At 40.7% G+C, this 23719-nt stretch overlaps 1 protein-coding gene across 2 annotated transcripts in view; it reads right to left on the bottom strand.

Moving 5' to 3' along the window:
- efna5b (ephrin-A5b) overlaps positions 1-23719 on the bottom strand; it is a 302082-nt gene that overhangs the window by 262420 nt on the left and 15943 nt on the right. The window lies entirely within an intron of this gene.

Here is a 23719-nt window from a genome sequence, read left to right as displayed (position 1 = left end):
ATCAATTTTGGTGACATTCCTATGAACGGTCTAGGAGGAGTTGCGCCATCTTCGTGGCCATGCATTTCGCACAAAAGTGAAATTACCTCACTTCCTGTTGGGCGTGGCTAATGCATTGGCATTACATATTTGTCCGGCTTAGTGAGATACATATGCGCACCAAATGGCATGCCACTACTACAAACTACATGGCAACCAGGCACCTTAATGCGGGAGGCCAAAATCACAATGAGTTAGGGGGCGCTATAGAGGCCCTGAGGCCCGCCTGGATCTGGGCTTCTGGTTCTCAGTAGCGGTGGGAGTCTAAGATAAAGGAGCCAAATTTCGTGCGATGTCGACCATAGCAAGGGCCCCAAAAAGGGTCTTGTAAAGAGTTTGCTTGCCAAGTTTGACAAATCAGAAGCTGCAATATCATTTCTGCCATAACCAGCACCCCCAGGGGCGAAAGTGCACAAAATTTGGCGTACATGTCAGGTGAGCTATGAAGAGTTTGCATATGAAGTTTGATGACAATTGAGTAAACAGAAGATGAGATATAGATTTTTGAAGAATAAATTTTTTGGTTTTTCCCATGTCAGTAGGTGGCGCTATGCTGTACATGAGTGATTATGAGATGGAAAAATAAGTGTCCACAACAGCAACGCACTATCACAAGGTAGTGGTGTGAAGGAAAAGCATTATGGAATTATTTACCAAAAACCCGTTTTGGAGAAAATGCGTCGGCCAAAAACAGCGCCCCCCATGGACGAAAATTCCCAAAATGTGGTATACATGACATGGGAGGTAGTAAGAGGGTGGCCGTGAAGTTTGACCAAATTTGAGGAAAGATTGGATTTTTTGCCCAAAAATAGCGCCCCCAGTGGCGAAATATCACAGAAATTGGGTAACATGTCAGAAGCCCAATGAGTGATTAGCGTGTGAAGTATGAGCAGTGTTGAGCAATTAGAAGATTTGTTATGAATTTTTTAGCATGTAAAATTTTGAAATGAAAATTGATTGACGTATAACTTCTGAACGGTTTATCCTACGTGAAACGTATTTAGTAACTTTTGTCAGCCATGTCTGTAGATGATGTGTATCAATTTTGGTGACATTCCTATGAACGGTCTAGGAGGAGTTGCGCCGTCTTCGTGGCCATGCATTTCACACAAAAGTGAAATTACCTCACTTCCTGTTGGGCGTGGCTAATGCATTGGCATTACATTTTTGTCCGGCTTAGTGAGATACATACACATACCAAATGGCATGCCACTACTACAAACTATATGGCAACCAGGCACCTTAATGCGGGATGCCAAAATCACAACGACTTAGGGGGCGCTATAGAGGCCCTGAGCCCCGGCCAAGTGTGGGCTTTTGGTTCTGAGTAGCGGTGGCAATTCTCGGAAGTGGCGCCAAATTTCGCGCGTTTTCGCCCATGGCAAGCGCCCCGAAAATGACCCAACAGCGGAGAAAAATAAAGAAGAAGAAGAAGACGGAAGAATAATAAAGCCGCAAGCGGCCTCGACGGGCCCTCGCGCCAGCGGCCAAGGGGGGCGGGGGCATGCGTCCCCGCGAAATACCTTCCACAGCTTCTTCGGCAAGAGACATTACTCCCACAATGGCGACAAAGCACAGAATTGGACACAGAGTACACGGTGCGCTGAGACGTTGTCATGGACAGAACATTTTATGCCATGGCTTCCCAACCAAATTAATGTATTTACCTCATCAGTCACCAAGCTATAGCTACATAGGATTGTCTTCTGTTAAACATCTATTAGTCTGTATGTAACGCTACAACACTTGCTCCCGACTGCCTACCCATCCCCCACAAGTCATGTGTGTTTAAGGCAACCAAAACAACATACTCCTGGTGCCTCATGATTGTAAACACCTCTCCTGCAACTGCTACAGCGCAATGAGCGCCCCCAGTGGTGAAAGTTCAGCAAATTTGGTATACATGTCAAGGGACCTATGAAGAGTTGTTGTGTCAAGTTTGATCAAGTTTGACCAATCAGAAGCCGAGATAAAAATTGTTGCCTGAAAACAGCGCCCCCAGTGGCAAAAGTTCACAAAATTTGGGAGATATGTCAGGTGACCTGTTAAGAGTGTGCGTATCAAGTTTGATCAAGATTGAGTAAATAGAAGATGAGATATTGATTTTTGAAGAATAAATGTTTTGGTTTTTCCCATGTCAGTAGGTGGCGCTATGCTGTACATGAGCGATTATGAGTTGGAAAAATAAGTGTCTACAACAGCAACGTACTATCACAAGGTAGTGGTGCGAAGGAAAAGCATTATGGAATTATTTACCAAAAACCCGTTTTGGAGCAATTGCGTCGGCCAAAAACAGCGCCCCACATGGACGAAAATTCCCAAAATGTGGTATACATGACATGGGAGGTAGTAAGAGGGTGGCCGTGAAGTTTGACCAAATTTGAGGAAAGATTGGAATTTTTGCCCAAAAATAGCGCCCCCAGTGGCGAAATATCACAGAAATTGGGTAGCATGTCAGAAGCCCAATGAGTGATTTGCGTGTGAAGTATGAGCAGTTTTGAGCAATTAGAAGATTTGTTATGAATTTTTAAGCATGTAAAATTTTGCATTGAAAATTGATTGACGTATAACTTCTGAACGGCTTATCCTACGTGAAACATATTTAGGAACTTTTGTCAGCCGTGTCTGTAGATGATGGCTATCAATTTTGGTGACATTCCTATGAACGGCCTAGGAGGAGTTGCGCCGTCTTCGTGGCCATGCATTTCGCACAAAAGTTAAATTACCTCACTTCCTGTTGGGCGTGGCTAATGCATTGGCAATACATTTTTGTCCGGCTTAGTGAGATACATATGCGTACCAAATGGCATGCCACTACTACAAACTACATGGCACCCAGGCACCTTTATGCGGGAGGCCAAAATCACAACAACTTAGGGGGCGCTAAAGAGGCCCTGAGGCCCGCCTGGATCTGGGCTTCTGGTTCTCAGTAGCGGTGGCAGTCTAAGAAAAAGGAGCCAAATATCGTGCGTTGTCGACCATGGCAAGAGCCCCAATAAGGGTCTTGTAAAGAGTTTGCTTGCCAAGTTTGACAAATCAGAAGCTGCAATATCATTTTTGCCATAACCAGCACCCCCAGGGGCGAAAGTGCACAAAATTTGGCGTATATGTCAGGTGAGCTATGAAGAGTTTGGGTATGAAGTTTGATGACAATTGAGTAAATAGAAGATGAGATATAGATTTTTGAAGAATAAATTTTTTGGTTTTTCCCATGTCAGTAGGTGGCGCTATGCTGTACATGAGCGATTATGAGTTGGAAAAATAAGTGTCTACAACAGCAACGTACTATCACAAGGTAGTGGTGTGAAGGGAAAGCATTATGGAATTATTTACCAAAAACCCGTTTTGGAGCAATTGCGTCGGCCAAAAACAGCGCCCCCCATGGACGAAAATTCCCAAAATGTGGTATACATGACATGGGAGGTAGTAAGAGGGTGGCCGTGAAGTTTGACCAAATTTGAGGAAAGATTGGATTTTTTGCCCAAAAATAGCGCCCCCAGTGGCGAAATATCACAGAAATTGGGTAACATGTCAGAAGCCCAATGAGTGATTTGCGTGTGAAGTATGAGCAGTTTTGAGCAATCAGAAGATTTGTTATGAATTTTTAAGCATGTAAAATTTTGCATCGAAAATTAATTGACGTATAACTTCTGAACGGTTTACCCTACGTGAAACGTATTTAGTAACTTTTGTCAGCCATGTCTGTAGATGATGTGTATCAATTTTGGTGACATTCCTATGAACGGTCTAGGAGGAGTTGCGCCGTCTTCGTGGCCATGCATTTCGCACAAAAGTGAAATTACCTCACTTCCTGTTGGGCGTGGCTAATGCATTGGCATTACATTTTTGTCCGGCTTAGTGAGATACATATGCGTACCAAATGGCATGCCACTACTACAAACTACACGGCACCCAGGCACCTTAAAGCGGGAGGCCAAAATCACAACGACTTAGGGGGCGCTATAGAGGCCCTGAGCCCCGGCCAAGTTTGGGCTTTTGGTTCTGAGTAGCGGTGGCAATTCTCGGAACTGGTGCCAAATTTGGTGCGTTTTCGCCCATGGCAAGCGCCCCGAAAATGGCCCAACAGCGGAGAAAAATAAAGAAGAAGAAGAAGAGAACGGAAGAATAATTAAAGCCGCAAGCGGCCTCGACGGGCCCTCGCGCCAGCGGCCAAGGGGGGCGGGGGCATGCGTCCCCGCGAAATACCTTCCACAGCTTCTTTGGCAAGAGACATTACTCCCACAATGGTGAGAAAGCACAGAATTGGACACAGAGTACACGGTGCGCTGAGATGTTGTCATGGACAGAGCATTGTATGCCATGGCTTCCCAACCAAATTAATGTATTTACCTCATCAGTCACCAAGCTATAGCTACATAGGATTGTCTTCTGTTAGACATCTATTAGTCTGTATGTAACGCTACAACACTTGCTCCCGACTGCCTACCCATTCCCCACAAGTCATGTGTGTTTAAGGCAACCAAAACAACATACTCCTGGTGCCTCATGATTGTAAACACCTCTCCTGCAACTGCTACAGCGCAATGAGCGCCCCCAGTGGTCCACAAGTCATGTGTGTTTAAGGCAACCAAAACAACATACTCCTGGTGCCTCATGATTGTAAACACCTCTCCTGCAACTGCTACAGCGCAATGAGCGCCCCCAGTGGTGAAAGTTCAGCAAATTTGGTATACATGTCAAGGGACCTATGAAGAGTTGTTGTGTCAAGTTTGATCAAGTTTGACCAATCAGAAGCCGAGATAAAAATTGTTGCCTGAAAACAGCGCCCCCAGTGGCAAAAGTTCACAAAATTTGGGAGATATGTCAGGTGACCTGTTAAGAGTGTGCGTATCAAGTTTGATCAAGATTGAGTAAATAGAAGATGAGATATTGATTTTTGAAGAATAAATGTTTTGGTTTCTCCCATGTCAGTAGGTGGCACTATGCTACAACACTTGCTCCCGACTGCCTACCCATTCCCCACAAGTCATGTGTGTTTAAGGCAACCAAAACAACATACTCCTGGTGCCTCATGATTGTAAACACCTCTCCTGCAACTGCTACAGCGCAATGAGCGCCCCCAGTGGTGAAAGTTCACCAAATTTGGTAAACATGTCAAGGGACCTATGAAGAGTTGTTTTGTAAAGTTTGATCAAGTTTGACCAATCAGAAGCCGAGATATAAATTGTTGCCTGAAAACAGCGCCCCCAGTGGCAAAAGTTCACAAAATTTGGCACATATGTCAGGTGACCTGTTAAGAGTGTGTGTATCAAGTTTGATCAAGATTGAGAAAATAGAAGATGAGATATTGATTTTTGAAGAATAAATTTTTTGGTTTCTCCCATGTCAGTAGGTGGCGCTATGCTGCACATGAGCGATTATGAGTTGGAAAAATAAGTGTCTACAACAGCAACGTACTATCACAAGGTAGTGGTGTGAAGGAGAAGCATTATGGAATTATTTACCAAAAACCTGTTTTGGAGCAATTGCATTGGCCAAAAACAGCGCCCCCCATGGACGAAAATTCCCAAAATGAGGTGTACATGACAAGGGAGGTAGTAAGAGGGTGGCCGTGAAGTTTGACCAAATTTGAGGAAAGATTGGATTTTTTGCCCAAAAATAGCGCCCCCAGTGGCGAAATATCACAGAAATTGGGTAACATGTCAGATGCCCAATGAGTGATTTGCGTGTGAAGTATGAGCAGTTTTGAGCAATTTGAAGATATGTTATGAATTTTTAAGCATGTAAAATTTTGCATTGAAAATTGATTGACGTATAACTTCTGAACGGTTTATTCTACGTGAAACGTATTTAGGACCTTTTTTCAGCCATGTCTGTAGATGATGTGTATCAATTTTGGTGACATTCCTATGAACGGTCTAGGAGGAGTTGCGCCGTTTTCGTGGCCATGCATTTCGCACAAAAGTGAAATTACCTTACTTCCTGTTGGGCGTGGCTAATGCATTGGCATTACATTTTTGTCCGGCTTAGTGAGATACATATGCGTACCAAATGGCATGCCACTACTACAAACTACATGGCAACCAGGCACCTTAATGCGGGAGGCCAAAATCACAATGAGTTAGGGGGCGCTATAGAGGCCCTGAGGCCCGCCTGGATCTGGGCTTCTGGTTCTCAGTAGCGGTGGGAGTCTAAGAAAAAGGAGCCAAATTTCGTGCGTTGTCGACCATGGCAAGCGCCCCAAAAAGGGTCTTGTAAAGAGTTTGCTTGCCAAGTTTGACAAATCAGAAGCTGCAATATCATTTCTGCCATAACCCGCACCCCCAGGGGCGAAAGTGCACAAAATTTGGCGTACATGTCAGGGGAGCTATGAAGAGTTTGTGTATGAAGTTTGATGACAATTGAGTAAACAGAAGATGAGATATAGATTTTTGAAGAATAAATTTTTTGGTTTTTCCCATGTCAGTAGGTGGCGCTATGCTGTACATGAGTGATTATGAAATGGAAAAATAAGTGTCCACAACAGCAACGCACTATCACAAGGAAGTGGTGTAAAGGAAAAGCATTATGGAATAATTACCAAAAACCCGTTTTGGAGAAATTGCGTCGGCCAAAAACAGCGCCCCCCATGGACGAAAATTCCCAAAATGTGGTATACATGACATGGGAGGTAGTAAGAGGGTGGCCGTGAAGTTTGACCAAATTTGAGGAAAGATTGGATTTTTTGCCCAAAAATAGCGCCCCCAGTGGCGAAATATCACAGAAATTGGGGAACATGTCAGAAGCCCAATGAGTGATTAGGGTGTGAAGTATGAGCAGTGTTGAGGAATTAGAAGATTTGTTATGAATTTTTTAGCATGTAAAATTTTGAAGTGAAAATTGATTGACGTATAACTTCTGAACGGTTTATCCTACGTGAAACGTATTTAGTAACTTTTGTCAGCCATGTCTTTAGATGATGTGTATAAATTTTGGTGACATTCCCATGAACGGTCTAGGAGGAGTTGCGCCGTCTTCGTGGCCATGCATTTCACACAAAAGTGAAATTACCTCACTTCCTGTTGGGCGTGGCTAATGCATTGGCATTACATTTTTGTCCGGCTTAGTGAGATACATATGCATACCAAATGGCATGCCACTACTACAAACTATATGGCAACCAGGCACCTTAATGCGGGAGGCCAAAATCACAACGACTTAGGGGGCGCTATAGAGGCCCTGAGCCCCGGCCAAGGGTGGGCTTTTGGTTCTGAGTAGCGGTGGCAATTCTCGGAAGTGGCGCCAAATTTCGCGCGTTTTCGCCCATGGCAAGCGCCCCGAAAATGGCCCAACAGCGGAGAAAAATAAAGAAGAATAATAATAATAGTGAACTCTTACAAGAACAATAGGGCCTTCGCCCATAGGGCTCGGGCCCTAATAATAGTGAACTCTTACAAGAACAATAGGGCCTTCGCCCTATAGGGCTCGGGCCCTAATAATAGTGAACTCTTACAAGAACAATAGGGCCTTCGCCCTATAGGGCTCGGGCCCTAATAATAGCAGCTGGGGGGGGGGGGGGGGGGGTTTCCATGGTATATCAGATATGTTCCATTCAGCTGAAATGATATTGAACTCGTCTTCGACTCATTCAATATCATGTTAGCTGAATGGAATATATCTGATATACCACTCAAAGCCAGCCAATATTATTTAAATATGTCACACAGATCCATGATGTATTTTGTATGAAAAATGTGAGTTTTTCAACACAAGAAGATAAACTTCATATCTTCAAGCCAACGTGTGATTTTCTTTTTATTATATAGACACATTCACAAACAAAAAGTACCCAAATTTATCAAAAAAATTCATCGATTTCCTCACAAGTGACATATAGAGATTTATGCCACAGTTTTGAATCTCCATGTCCTGGATGTAGCTCGTATGAAAAATACGAGTTGCATATTTCCCAGTAAAACCCTCATGTCCATATGATTGATTGGGAAAGTGTGGTGTGTGTGTGTGTGTGTATATATATATATATATATATATATATATATATATATATATATGGGGTGGCACGGTGGTGTAGTGGTTAGCGTTGTCGCCTCACAGCAAGAAGGTCCGGGTTCGAGCCCCATGGCTGGCGAGGGCCTTTCTGTGCGGAGTTTGCATGTTCTCCCCGTGTCCGTGTGGGTTTCCTCCGGGTGCTCCGGTTTCCCCCACAGTCCAAAGACATGCAGGTTAGGTTAACTGGTGACTCTAAATTGACCATGAGTGTGAATGGTTGTCTGTGTCTATATGTCAGCCCTGTGATGACCTGGCGACTTGTCCAGGGTGTACCCCACCTTTCACCCGTAGTCAGCTGGGATAGGCTCCAGCTTGCCTGCAACCCTGTAGAACAGGATAAAGCAGCTAGAGATAATGAGATGAGATTATATATATATATATATATATATATATATATATATATATATAAATTAAATATAAAATTTAAAATTGAGAATATATATGTCCACAACACTTCTGTTACGTTCTGACTTTGGCATATAAATATGTTTTTATTACATCTCAGAAAATTAAAGCTATCTTTTAACATATCATTCATTAAAGATTACATGTTTTGTGACCCGATGGTAAAAAAAGAAATGGTTTTAGGTGAATTTTTAAAAATAAGTTCATGTCCCCATTTCAGTACCCATATATATATATATATATATATATATATATATATATATATATATATATACACACACCACACTTTCCCATTCTACTGTAGAGAACCTTTGATTTTTCCCCATTTCTTCCCCCTTTCATTCATCTCTGGCAACTGATTCTGTGACTCAGTGAATGGTTAAAACAATCACAGTAGTCCCTGTTATGCCAAAATAGAAAACTGTAGGCTTTCCAAAGGTACCCCTTATTTTTCTAAAATCCAGGCACCATGAGAGGCACCAGTGAAGAAGATGTAAGATTGGGGTGACTGTGAGATCAGCTCCCTCTTACAGCATTACTGACATCACTGGGTGCAGTTCAAAGAACGCCAAAAAGCACAAAAACACAAAGGTTATCCTGGCCTGCTTCTATAAAGTCTCTCACTCTTATGGCCCTTTTCCACTACCCTTTTTCAGCTCACTTCAGCTCGCTTCAGCTCACTTCAGCCCGACACGGCTCGCGTTTCGACTACCAAAAACCAGCACGACTCAGCTCGCTTCAGCCCTGCTTAGCCCCTAAAACTCGCACCGTTTTGGAGTAGGGCTGAAGCGAGCCAAAGCGAGCCGAGTGAGGCTGGGGGCGTGAACAGACACTCCCCTGTGCACTGATTGGTGAGGAGGAGTGTCCTCACATGCCCACACACGCCCCGCGAGCGCGCTGGGATCTGTAAACACCGCAAACCCGGAAGGAGAAGAATTACGAGAATTTCTGAAGCCTTATGCGCCTCGCCTCATCTATACGCTCTTGCCAGTATCTGTCCGCGTTGTCGGTGACAACAAGCCACAGCACCAAGACCAGCTACACTCCATGTCCTCCATGTTTATTGTTTACTATCCGGGTCGTGAGACTACCGCTTAAAAGCTCACTGATGTCACTGTTTGCGCTGCTTAACGACATCACCTGACGTCCACCCACTTTCGCTAACTCCACCCAATGTGTCCACCCACTTCCAGCCAGCACGGTTCAGCGCGGTTGTAGTCGAAATGCAACTCCAACAGCCCCGCTCAGCTTGACTCAGCACGGCACGGCTCAGCCCGACTCAGCCGCGTTTGTAGTGGAAAAGCGGCATTATATAGACAGCATCAAACAGCATGTGAGGGCCTATAATTAAACCCAAACAGCAGCATCCATCTAGCTTAACTGTAAACACATAGTGGGTGATTTTGTTTCTTCAACCCTTTGCACTGCATATTTTTAAGAGTGTTGCAAGAGCCACACAGCAAACAAACTCCCATTCTATTCACGTTTATCACATTTAGACGGTATATTGATTGGCCATTCAGAGAAACAGGTAATGGCACAAGAGTATTTAAACAAAGGAAATCAATTTGCCCTTCTTTAATGGTACACTGCCTTTTTCACACAAAAGAGGGAAAAGGGGGTGTGATTCAGTGCATCTGTCAGTACCTTAAACCCCTGATTTGGCCCTTTGCCCCTTTTCATTCCCTCTTCTATGTTGTGTAATCAGCAAAGACAGCATCTTTTTTTTCTTAAAAAAAAAATAAAACAGTGTTTCAGCTCACTAGTCATTAAAGATTAAAAAAAATTATCAGTAAACACAGTTTACTACAGCTGGTACAAAAGACAGCAAGTCTCCTTTGGCTTCCTCTCTATGTGGCTGAATCCACCTAAAGTTGACCATACCACCAAAACCTATTACAAATTATACTTTTTATAGTTGCTAAAAATCTTCACCATGCTCAAGCCTAAACTCAGACCTGGTATCACAAACAAATCACACTATGATTCTATATCACACCATGGCAACACAAAGTGCCAGAAGCAGTATGTTTCTCAGTGGCTTCTACTTCTTGTCTGGAGGTTCAGTGAATCTTTTAGAAAGCATGGTGGTTGGTGACGAGCTTCAGGATTGCGTGCCAAGAGCCTTCAGGGAAAAACTTGACGCCACGTGATCATGCTAACCCCCTCTTTCCCTGGACGACGGGCACTTATCAGTGAGCTGTGTCCATCCACCATCCCCCAAAAGTCAGCCATCATTGTACTGTCAACTCAAGCAAGCATGAGAGAAGGTGTGGTGATGACCATGAAATGTGGCATGAAATTCAGGAAGGGAGAGCTGAAGAAATTCACAGACCCCAAAACAATACAACAATATTATGAGGCTTAAAAGACCAAGGAAAAAAAGTCTAATTAATTTTCAACAATATAATTTATATTCATATATTCCACATTCCTGAAAATAAAAACCACACACACTTCACATAATCTTAGAGAATAATAAGTAATAAACATAGGAATAAGTTTGTTTGACCCTTAGTTTACCACACTACCCTTTATATAAATTATATAAAGGGCACTTACATTGCAACATATTTAGTATATTTACATAAATTAGTGGTAATTATTTTTAGCATAACAATGTGTTGATTTATAATATGAAAATTCAAAAATTTGTTTAGAGAGTTTGTAAGATACAATGCCATTATAAGCTAATTATGTCAAGCTACAAAAATAAGAAAAATAGATTATAGGCAAAAAATTTGAAATGCAATTAAATAAAAAGTAATTTATCAGGAATAAATATTATGATCCAAATATGATGAAAAGAATAATTCAAAACACATTGTGTCTGTTCACTGTAAATAAATAAGCTCTGGGGGAAGCACTGGGAGGAAGATTTCTTCAATTACCATCACAGCAAGAACAGCAGAAATAATCCATAACTACTCAAGGCAGTTTAATTTCCAGCACAGCATACCGGACTGAAGAAAGTATACAGATGTCTGGCCATGCAAGACCAGCTCTCACGTTGTCTAAATTAGGTCAAGAATTTTGACCAGGTTCCACATACTGGCTTGCTAATGTGTTAGATATTCTGCAGGGCCACATGATATTTAACACCTATAAAATAAATGGCTAAATTATAATCTATAATGTCATATATTTCATCATGTAAAATTACAGTACTGAGTTACAAATTCACACAATTTAAAAAATAGATGCAACATAAGAACATAAGGAATAAAATACAAATCATATTAATAAAAAATACATTAAACTAAACTATATAGAACACCAAAATATCAATAATTATTGCCATCATTATTAACAAACAGTAACATATTCGAAACAATTAGTAACAAACACTTGACACAACTGTGACTAATGCTTATCAAGAGTTACTTTGAGCAATTAGTGAACTGACTGACTCATGAAGGTGGTCAGACTAAGCTACACCTATAAATATTTTTTATACATGTCCTGGACAGGCAGAGGCTAATGCTTCCATCAAATGGCTTTATGACTATATCAGAGGGATTCGACATACCATAAAAGCATCATAAAAAGTCCGTTTGAGCATAGTGCTTTCCATTGGAAGGCTTAATTGCATGGTCAGACTCGAAGCCCCTCACTCCTGCATGGAAATATTCACCAATCCCTATTTAATTGGCAGTGCATTTTAATTTTGGTAAAATATAATACTGATGTCTTTAAAATATGGTATTTGAATCATCAATAATATGAATGTGCATCCAAGGTGAACCAAAACCAAGACTATATAGAAGCACAAACTTTGCTAATAATTATATGTGCATAATTATGCTACAAATATACAGTGACATTAAGGTGTAAATACATGAAATCTGTTTGAAAACTCTTGTTTAAATAAATATGTTAATCTAATTGTTGATGTGTAAATTTATTTCCAAAAAAATGTAGCTAGAAATGTGTGAATGTGTGTGCATGAAAGATGCCTCTCCAGAAGCTTGCAAAGAGATTGCCACATGTGTGTATGCAAAGTCATCATGACTACATCACTCTTATGGTCGCTACATAATTTCTTCGTCATTTTGATATCATTATTTTGATATCTTCAGTTAATCTATGAGTAACTCTGTACAACCTTTTGGCCTTAAGTTTTCCTGTATTTGTCAGGTTTGGAAATACAGATTAAACGAGCAAGGTTTAACCCAAGGTTCCTACATATTTTCCATGTAAAAATTCTATACTTTTTCCATACTCAAATTTCCAGACTTCACAACACATTTTTCAGCCCATATTGGATGCCACAGTACAAATAACTAGATGGTTATTATTTAAATAAATTATTTTAAAATCCAATATGTATGTTACATTGTGAGTATGGAAGCTAGTATGTTGCCAAATAATTGCCAGAGGCAAGCAAGTAATATTATCCTCTTCGGACACAAGGAAAAATGCTATGGAACTTCATGTGTATAATTGTACACATCATGTCCAAAGGGGTTAAATTCTTTCAAAGGGCCCAAAATTTCTAGTGGCACCCTTGTGGCAAGGTGTTGTAGCTCATACAAATCACTTAAAACCAAACCCAGACTAGTTCAATGCGCAGCATTTTATTCGAGCTGCAATACTAAAAAACAATGCTGTGTTCTTCTGTTTTTGCCACGTAAATTTGAAAAAATAAACTAACAGGAGAGATGTTGATGTAAAACTCATCAAAAGAAAGGCAACATAAGTGCACTGACTTTGCGTCATTGAAGAGTAAAATTATTTACTGTAAACAATATTTAACGCACTGTTCAGCAAAAAACTATAAATAAAGTCAAATAATAATTAATAAATTATGCATTAAAAGAATGCATTTTGAAAACTTAACTGAGTTAAGGGATATAGAATAATCGCAGGATTTAAGATTTCATTCCAACGCAGGACAGGAGCAAAGGAAAAGAAAATACTTTCAGTCTGTATATTGTTTCTTGTCTCATTAATTATAGTATAATGTTTATTCATTTAATAAAGATTATTAAATTGTTGCTTTCCATAGTGTTTAATATTTAATTCACATTTGTTAGTGAATTTACATAAATGTCTTAACTTTTCCAGGCTGTGCAAAACAAATATTATAAAACATAAAGAAACCCTCGTTTTCTTCAATTTCCCTTTTTTCCTCGAATGTAAAAAAAAAAAAAACATAAAATATGTATTGGGACTATAAAATATGTATTGGGAAAAAATGCAGAAGAATTGAACAGTGAAAATAAAAGAATGCAATAAATAAGAAGTAATTAAAAATTAAACCTACGTTGTAGGGCGGCACAGTGGTGTAGTGGTTAGCGCTGTTGCCTCACAGCAAGAAGGTCCGGGTTCGAGCCCCGTGGCTGGCGAGGGCCTTTCTGTGTGGAGTTTGCATGTTCTCCCCGTGTCCGCGTGGATTTCCTCCGGGTGCTCCGGTTTCCCCCACAGTCCAAAGATATGCAGGTTAGGTTGACTGGTGACTCTAAATTGACCGTAGGTGTGAATGGTTGTCTGTGTCTATGTGTCAGCCCTGTGATGACCTGGCGACTTGTCCAGGGTGTACCCCGCCTTTCGCCCGTAGTCAGCTGGGATAGGCTCCAGCTTGCCTGCGACCCTGTAGAACAGGATAAAGCGGCTACAGATAATGAGATGAGATGAGACCTACGTTGTAGATTTTGTAATACATTAACATTTGACCTAAAGGGAAAATATTTCATTCGCAGAGTTAATTGTAGAAAAATTCCCTTCACTGTGTTCATAAGGGCTGAGAGAATGCTTTTAAATGAGAAAAAAAATTAATACATTTTTATATAATTAATAACAATTATAATTATGTATACCTAGTGTAATTAAGAAAAGCTATTTGGAGGCATTGAAATAATTGTCCTCTCCCGTTGCCCCTTTCTAAATCTTCAGGGAGAGAACATTCTGGTTCAGCTCAGTGTCTGCCCTCGTTAGGGTCAGTCCTGCGTGTGAGCCACTGCACGCTAGCCTACCAATGTTCACCTCCCACCACTGGCCCCAACTGAGACCACCACACACCTATCTGCACTTTCACTTTCCATTACTTCTGCTATTCTAAGTTTTCCACTTCTGAGCACCATCAATTATGCGCTAAAATAACACTGGGGGCCTGGTCAGATGATGTGACATCAAGGCCGATTATGGGCATGAATAATTTAGACATTTTCGTACCATGTAACTCTCGTTCGCAATACTGAAGCAAGGCTTTTAAAACTGATGTACTTCCCAGGGCATAATGTGAAAATGTCCAGCACCACCATTTGATCCTCACCAAAACCCAACTACATTACATTTGCCTGGAGGAAAGAGTTTCATTGTTGGATGCTTCCAAGTTTTGCCTTGTTATTGAGGAACTGTGGAAAAACTAATACCAGCCAAAGAATGTAACAAAACACCAAGGCTTCTTAACTCATAAATGCATGAAACAGGTCAAACATTAAAAGCGGTTTTTGACTTTTCAAAATATTTTAGGATTTCAGAAAAATGTTCCACACTATACATCAATTCTCAGAGTGAATGCAGCTTTTCCAAAATGGTGGCAGTGCCAGTTAGCCAAGACATGAAAATATTAACCGTGGCACATTAACCACGTGACAAATAACTTAAGCTCCACAAGAGTTTAATGTGTCCATGCTTTGCCAACATGGCTGCCATGACCTCCTTCCTTCTGTGTTGCGTGTGAAGACTTGCAGCACAGCTTGTGTCTGAGAAGTGAGATCACAAACAGGTTTTAATATTTCATCTGCACCACCCTTCCCTCTCCTCATTATCCAGCCCCATCTATCTCCCTAAGGTTTAGCCCAGTCCGAGCAATTCTAAACAAGAAAATGCTCTCTCACGGCTCACGCCTGATCTCACCATCCGCTAATCATCTTACTGAGCATATCATCCCCATTGCACGCCCTACTGATACTTTTACACCCCAAAACAATGAAAGGCATGTGAACACATTAACAATATGGATATTAGACTTTACCAAGCACCACAGATGTGCTTAACACCATTTAAAAAGTAACTGACAAAGTATCTTTGCTTATTTTTATAGCTTTATTTATTTTGGGGTATATACAGTACTGTGTAAAAGTCTTAAAGGAGAGACGCAGAACCTTTATTTTTAAATAAATTTCTGAGTGAATAGTATCCCCACCCTTGACTCTTGTATGCTGCATAAATGGGAATTAAAATATATATATTTTTGAGAGTTAAAATCGACCGCAAAGTTGGCATTCGAGCTGCCCCGCTGAGCCAGTCAGCCCTGAGTGTGTGACATCACAGCGGTAACCGGATTTAAGACCGAGGCCTTTGACAGCTATAGACCAAAGTCATATAAATAAAAATTTATGGTGAAAGTAAGAAATACCGTTACCGACTTGCTCAAATAAAACTGATTTGACTTCATTGATTGTGGGTTGACTCTCATTAAAACAGGATAGGTGTTATAACTTATGCAGCATACGTGTACATGCATGCATTTTCACTGATAAAACGTAAAAGGCTAATTAAATAATCAAATGAACTGAGACAATCACATTCTGAAGCAAATTAAATAATCTTATACCGGTAATTTAAATACACAATACAAGTTACATGTATTAATCTAAATGCAGGTAAACAACGTGTTGTTTTTGTTGTTTTATATCCAAATGAGAATCGCAGCTGACCCATCTGTCAGAGACTCAGATTGTTGGCCCGCGTCTAAGACGCACTGTTTCGAATAATGAACGCATTGTCGAGAGGGGCAGGGGCCAATATGGATGCGAGGATTTTATACCCTATTTGGAACATTTCGTAGCGTATTACAGACCCTCCAGGATTTCGCGATGTTGCAATTTGCAACTTCAATGCAAATTCAACCAATCCCCGCGAATTCAGGGCGGTGTTGCAATTATATCCAATCACCGCAACTTTCCCGCAAATTTGACCAATCGTTGGCGTCGTTTTGAGGTGACGTCGACAAACTACCTTCCGCCTTACTTCCAGTGTTGCCAGATTGGGCGGTTTCCCGCTCAGTTGGGGGATTTCAAGTGCATTTTGGCGGGTTTTGAACATATTTTGGGCTGGAAAACGTCAGCAGTATCTGGCAACACTGCTTACTTCCGTGTGTATGTTCAAGAGAAGCAGCATGTGCGAGTCAATGTTTATATAGGCTTAAATTCTGTTACTGAAAGTGTGTTATGTTTACAGTGAAGGACTGTGTGCACTTTACATTATTTTTTTTACTTAGTACAAGAAATTAATGGATGCCAACATTTTTGCCAAAATGGTATTTTATTTTCCATTGTTTAGGCAGCTTCAGCATCATACTGAGATTCTGTTCAAATTGTTTTTTTTTCTTCTATGAAGCCTGAGCCATTTATTTTATTAGTTTATAATTATTGTTTAATTTAGTCTTCAGGAGAGACTGCCTGCACACAGTACTAGTATTAGTTTGTTTGTTTTTTCTGACATGAAAGCTGAGGCATTTATATTATATTTTAAGGTAACTTCATGTTGTGCTGTGAGGTTCTATGCACTTTAACTTTTGAACCAACAGGAGCATTTGGATAAGTAAAGCCTATTTTTCTGCATTTTTGTAGTTCTGGTAATCTTTTATATTGGTAAAGTTGTTTATAGGACCATTTCTCAGTGTCTGTTTTTTTAATCAATAGTTTTTCAGTAATAACTTAACATACTCAATTTTCATCACAAAGAGAAAATCGCAACAATTTCTCGCAACTTTCACTTCCTCCCGCAATGTAATCGCAACAAAAACCTAAAAAACACCGCAACTTTCATCAAAATTTTTTGGAAAACCCCCCACAACATCAGACATTTTAGCCCGCAACAATCACAAAAAAGGCCCGCGGAATCCTGGGGGGACTGGTATTACTTGACTTCATGGTCTCAATATCGAAAATCTTGCACAACTATGCAACTTCCAACATAATTATCTGGATATTCAACAGATTTCAGCATCGGATGAATTTGTTTTGACTGCCGCGATATTGAATATACGTCAGACCCGTTCGTGTATTTACGCCGCCCTGTTTGTAGCGTCCCAAGCGAGTAAAACCTGATCCAAGTCTTTCGCTAGGTGGCGTCTTACAGTCTATGTACGAATATTCGAAAGAGACAAGAAAACATGGATAAGAAAAAGAAATGGCATATTTCACAAAAATTTGACACCAAGGACTGAAATTCTGTAACAGGCTAATGAAAAGATAATGCACAGGCCATGGCATTTTTCTTTTGTTTCTAGTTTCAACTATAGACCTATTGTGCAATCTAAAAAAAACCTGTTCCTGCATAAAGGCACCAGTGTGGATAGAAATTCACCTGATATGTCCCGTACGTAACCTGTTTTCCCTCAATTTGTGTCAACCTGAGATGATGTATCTATTTTTACAAATGCCCATTCCAATTCGAAGCTGTTCCACTAAAGAATCCTTAATGTTAAGTCACAAGGAATTCTTGAAATATTGTGGAAACCAGATAGAATTTATTTGATATTTGAAACAAAAAAAATATTTCATTATATGTAATTACATATTTTTGTAACGCCAAGCAAAAATTTTCTTTTTAAACTAATAGTTTTGCCAATAAGAATGCCTAACTAAAGTAACTGTTAATATCTGGTCATTTTATGATAATATGACATTATTTCTATCATCCCTCACAAGGAAAGAACTTCAATGTGATTATGTGACTTCCTGACTGCCTATGCAAAATTGGAATTGAAATTGTCCCGTACGTAACCAGATTTTTTCAGTCTTCAGAATTTTTGTAAAATTATGGATGTCATAAACCAGATGCGAGAGGGATAAACTGAATAATGTTGTCGATAATTCGAAGAGGTTATGATTAGATCAATAAACAATTCTTCATTCCACATGGGCTTAGAATGGAAAATGAGAGGTTTGTCCCATACGTAACTTAATGATTTTATATAGTAACTTAGGAGGATTAGAAATAGTCCTTAGAGGCATCAGAAAGTTTTTTGATTACTTTATTTTATTAGAAAAAGTATCAATTTTCATGTCTAAGCCTAGTGAGCTACCTCGCTTGGACAAAAAGTTCTGTAATGTGAGAGCAATCATAGGGCTGACATTTTTTAATTTTTCATCAAATGTCCCCTACGTAACTGAAATTGTAGCTCTAACTATTTGTCAGGTAAGCCAAACTATGGTTTTGATAGAATGTCTTAGAGCCATATTAAGACCATTTCATCAGACAATCTGAAATATAAATAATATTAGATCTTTTTTGGCCTTTTATTGTATTACTCTGGGTGCGGTAAGGGCCTTGGTCCCGTACGTAACTATTGCTGACTTAGCATGTTCATTGGTCAAAAAAAGTACCGAAACATTGGCTTTTTTCTTAGATTTTTGGCATTCTTATCAGCTGGATACTACTCTCAATGAAAACATACTTTAATTCAAAATTTGGGAAAGTCAATTTTTCAACCCTCTGGTTGACAGCAGTGTCAAATAATTATGAAACATGCCAAATACACATCTATTTTGTCATTCTTCGGCAGAAAGAGAGCACATTCACCTGAAAAAACTGATACACCTGATACCCAAGGTAATTAGTCATACTAGATTTACAACAACAACTACTGCAACATCAACTACAACAGCAACCACTACTACTACTACCACTGCCACTGGTGACTACTACAGACCTACACCAAACTGAAAACAAGTTAATAAGTTATAATTTACAAGGAGGAGATATAGATGTGATATATAGTGGCCTGTGGTTGAATTCCAAAATATTGCCACTGATTAAACAATATCTCAATATATTTGGTTGAAGCATTGATTTTTGTCATCTACATTGCTTCATATGGCTTCTAATACAAAAAAAAAAAAACAATTGAGAAGAAAAAAAAAACAGCCCCTGGGCTGCCCCAGCTGTTCATTGGGCTCGCTTCACTCACTAGGTTCGCTTCAACTGAAGGATAAATCACTGGGCCCCCCATTGTAGAAATGGGCCCCTGTTTTTCCCCCAGAGGGGCCCTGTGGGCCCCTTGACCTCCAAAACAATCTGAGTCTCTGATCTGTGTTCTCGCTTCTTGAAGGCCAATCTTGTAGCCGATTGTTTTAAAACAATCTGACTTTCAGTTATTCATTCAGTTCTCTGTTCATTCGCTTCTTCCACGTAAGGGCGAGATCCAGTGAAGAAATCAGACGGCTGCTCCACTCATTCTCCATTTTCTCCATACTGAGTACTCCGCCATTACTGCTTGGCTCAGGCAATTACTAAAACCCAGGACGGAATGGAACGTCACCGGTTTTAGCAACAACCGCAGGGAGGTCACTGCCTGAGCAATATGTCCTGTTCCGTTCCATCCTGGGTTTTACCAACAACCCCTGGCTCACACTCCGGGAGAACTGGTGCAACTGAATTTACTTTCCTTTTAAAAAAATTAATTAAATAAAGGCTTTCTTTTTCTTGTAGTTTTATTTAATTGTTGGTACTGCACCCTTTTTCAAAATGGGCTTATAGCCAACGCTCTTCAACAGATCAGAGGTCTCATACGAGTCTTCAGTAAAATGTGTAGAGCAGAGGAGAGACCACTTCGTAGGTGTCCAATGTGCCCGTGAACTTCTCGCAAACGCATCCAAATCTTTGCAGTTTGAACATTCTTGGGCCATGAACACAACGTAAATCCACCTTCTATCGTGTTGCTGCCACAGCTACATGGCATGGCGATAAATTAGCTCAAAATGGAGCTAATTTATTGGATTGGATTAAGGTCAGGACTTTGACTTGGCCATTCCAAAACATTAACTTTATTCTTCTTTAACCATTCTTTGGTAAAATGTCTTGTGTGCTTAGGGTCGTTGTCTTGCTGCATGACCCACCTTCTCTTGAGATTCAGTTCATGGACAGATGTCCTGACATTTTCCTTTAGAATTCGCTGGCATAATTCAGAATTCATTGTTCCGTCAATGATGGCAAGCCGTTCTGGCCTAGATGCAGCAAAACAGGCCCAAACCATGATACTCCCACCACCATGTTTCACAGATGGGATAAGGTTCTTATGCTGGAATGCAGCGTTTTCCTTTCTCCAAACATAACGCTTCTCATTTAAACCAAAAAGTTCTATTTTGGTCTCATCCCTCCAAAAAACATTTTTCCAATAGACTTCTGGCTTGTCCACATAATCCTTAGCAGACTGCAGACAAGCAGCAATGTTCTTTTTGGAGAGCAGTGGCTTTCTCCTTGCAACCCTGCCATGCACACCATTGTTGTTCAGTGTTCTCCTGATGGTGGACTCATGAACATGACTCGTGAACATTAACATTAGCCAATGTGTAACATTAGCCTTCAGTTGCTTAGAAGTTACCCTGGGGTCCTTTGTGACCGCGCTGACTATTGGAGTGATCTTTGTTGGTTGACCACTCCTGGGGAGGGTAACAATGGTCTTGAATTTCCTCCATTTGTACACAATCTGTCTGACTGTGGATTGGTGGAGTCCAAACTCTTTAAAGATGGTTTTGTAACCTTTTCCAGCCTGATGAGCATCAACAATGCTTTTTCTGAGGTCCTCAGAAATCTCCTTTGTTCATGCCATGATACACTTCCACAAACATGTGTTGTGAAGATCAGACTTTGATAGATCCCTGTTCTTTAAATAAAACAGGGTGCCCACTCACACCTCATTGTCATCCCATTGATTGAAAACACCTGACTCTAAGGCTACATCCACACGACAACGGCAACGAGATGTTATTTAAAAATATATCGCGTCCAAAAGGTCCATATGGCAACGCAATGCTTGCTGAAAACGATGCAATACACATGCCACACCTCTAGGGGCACTGTAAGACGGTCCCTTCGGAGACACGAGAACAATAGAAGAAGTAAGGACGCATGCGCATAAACTATTATGCGCGAGACTTCATATTAGCCACAAAGTCAGGAAAATCTGTTCGGAAAATTACATTATAATGACCAAATACAATGAAAAGTATTTTTCCAGTCTCACCTGTGAAAGGTAATCCCATGTGATCTCATTTGGACGGCAAACCTGTTGGTACAGTTAAACGCAGCTAATCTTTATTCTCCGCTTTGACCTTTCCAATATGGCGGCGAGGATGACCTATGACTCTACGCGGAAGGCGGCGTCTTTAATGGTCCGGAATAAATTGAATACTACACGTTGATGGAATAATTTGTTGTTTCTCACCTGTGAAAGGTAATCCCATGTGATCTCGTTTGGACGGTAAACCTGTTGGTACAGTTAAACGCAGCTAATCTTTATTCTCCGCTTTGACCTATCCAATATGGCGGCGAGGATGACGTATGATTCTACGCGGAAGGCGGCGTCTTTAATGGTCCGGAATAAATTGAATGCTACGTTGATGGATTAATTTGCTCCTCTATGCCCTTTCTGAGGAATGTATTGTCGGACTTAAACCATCATCTGAAGAGGTGAGATCGCTCCTTTTTTTCGCTATTTTTGCTGGCGGGATTGACTCTGCCCTACGGGCTATTCTCTCTCTCTCTCTCTCTCTCTCTCTCTCTCACTTTGCACCATTACACAATAAATATTCACAGTGAAAATATTTTGTAAGCGCGTTTCATGAACCAAGTTATAGGATTTGTTGACAACTCGCATCGCAATGAGAAGATCATTGGCACTACTGGTGTTAAGAATCAGACCATTTCATAAATGAATATTTTGCTGTAGAGCTGCAGTGTTTGTACAATTGCATGTTTTTGCTTCACTATTACTGTCACTATTCTGCTTCTTGCATTACTACTGTGAACTAACACTGAACATAATAATAATAATTAAAGCCGCAAGCGGCCTCGACGGGCCCTCGCGCCAGCGGCCAGGGGGGGCGGGGGCATGCGTCCCCGCGAAATACCGTAAAGAGTTTGCTTGCCAAGTTTGACAAATCAGAAGCTGCAATATCATTTGTGCCATAACCAGCACCCCCAGGGGCGAAAGTGCACAAAATTTGGCGTATATGTCAGGTGAGCTATGAAGAGTTTGCCTATGAAGTTTGATGACAATTGAGTAAATAGAAGATGAGATATAGATTTTTGAAGAATAAATTTTTTGGTTTTTCCCATGTCAGTAGGTGGCGCTATGCTGTACATGAGCGATTATGAGTTGGAGAAATAAGTGTCTACAACAGCAACGCACTATCACAAGGTAGTGGTGTGAAGGAAAAGCATTATGGAATTATTTACCAAAAACCCGTTTTGGAGCAATTGCGTCGGCCAAAAACAGCGCCCCCCATGGATGAAAATTCCCAAAATGTGGTATACATGACATGGGAGGTAGTAAGAGGGTGGCCGTGAAGTTTGACCAAATGTGAGGAAAGATTGGATTTTTTGCCCAAAAATAGCGCCCCCAGTGGCGAAATATCACAGAAATTGGGTAACATGTCAGAAGCCCAATGAGGGATTTGCGTGTGAAGTATGAGCAGTTTTGAGCAATTAGAAGATTTGTTATGAATTTTTAAGCATGTAAAATTTTGCATTGAAAATTGATTGACGTATAACTTCTGAACGGTTTACGCTACGTGAAACTTATTTAGTAACTTTTGTCAGCCATGTCTATAGATGATGTCTATCAATTTTGGTGACATTCCTCTGAACGGTCTAGGAGGAGTTGCGCCGTCTTCGTGGCCATGCATTTCGCACAAAAGTGAAATTACCTCACTTCCTGTTGGGCGTGGCTAATGCATTGGCAATACATTTTTGTCCGGCTTAGTGAGATACATATGCCTACCAAATGGCATGCCACTACTACAAACTACATGGCAACCAGGCACCTGAAAGCGGGAGGCCAAAATCACAACGAGTTAGGGGGCGCTATAGAGGCCCTGAGGCCCGCCTGGATCTGGGCTTTTGGTTCTCAGTAGCGGTGGCAGTCTAAGAAAAAGGAGCCAAATTTCGTGCGTTGTCGACCATGGCAAGTGCCCCAATAAGGGTCTTGAAAAGAGTTTGCTTGCCAAGTTTGACAAATCAGAAGCTGCAATATCATTTCCGCCATAACCAGCACCCCCAGGGGCGAAAGTGCACAAAATTTGGCGTACATGTCAGGTGAGCTATGAAGAGTTTGCGTATGAAGTTTGATGACAATTGAGTAAATAGAAGATGAGATATAGATTTTTGAAGAATAAATTTTTTGGTTTTTCCCATGTCAGAAGGTGGCGCTATGCTGTACATGAGCGATTATGAGTTGGAAAAATAAGTGTCTACAACAGGAACGCACTATCACAAGGTAGTGGTGTGAAGGAAAAGCATTATGGAATTA

This window comes from Neoarius graeffei, chromosome 10, assembly GCF_027579695.1.
Source record: "Neoarius graeffei isolate fNeoGra1 chromosome 10, fNeoGra1.pri, whole genome shotgun sequence".
NCBI lineage: Eukaryota > Metazoa > Chordata > Actinopteri > Siluriformes > Ariidae > Neoarius > Neoarius graeffei.
This window is presented reverse-complemented; position numbering and strand designations above follow the sequence as displayed.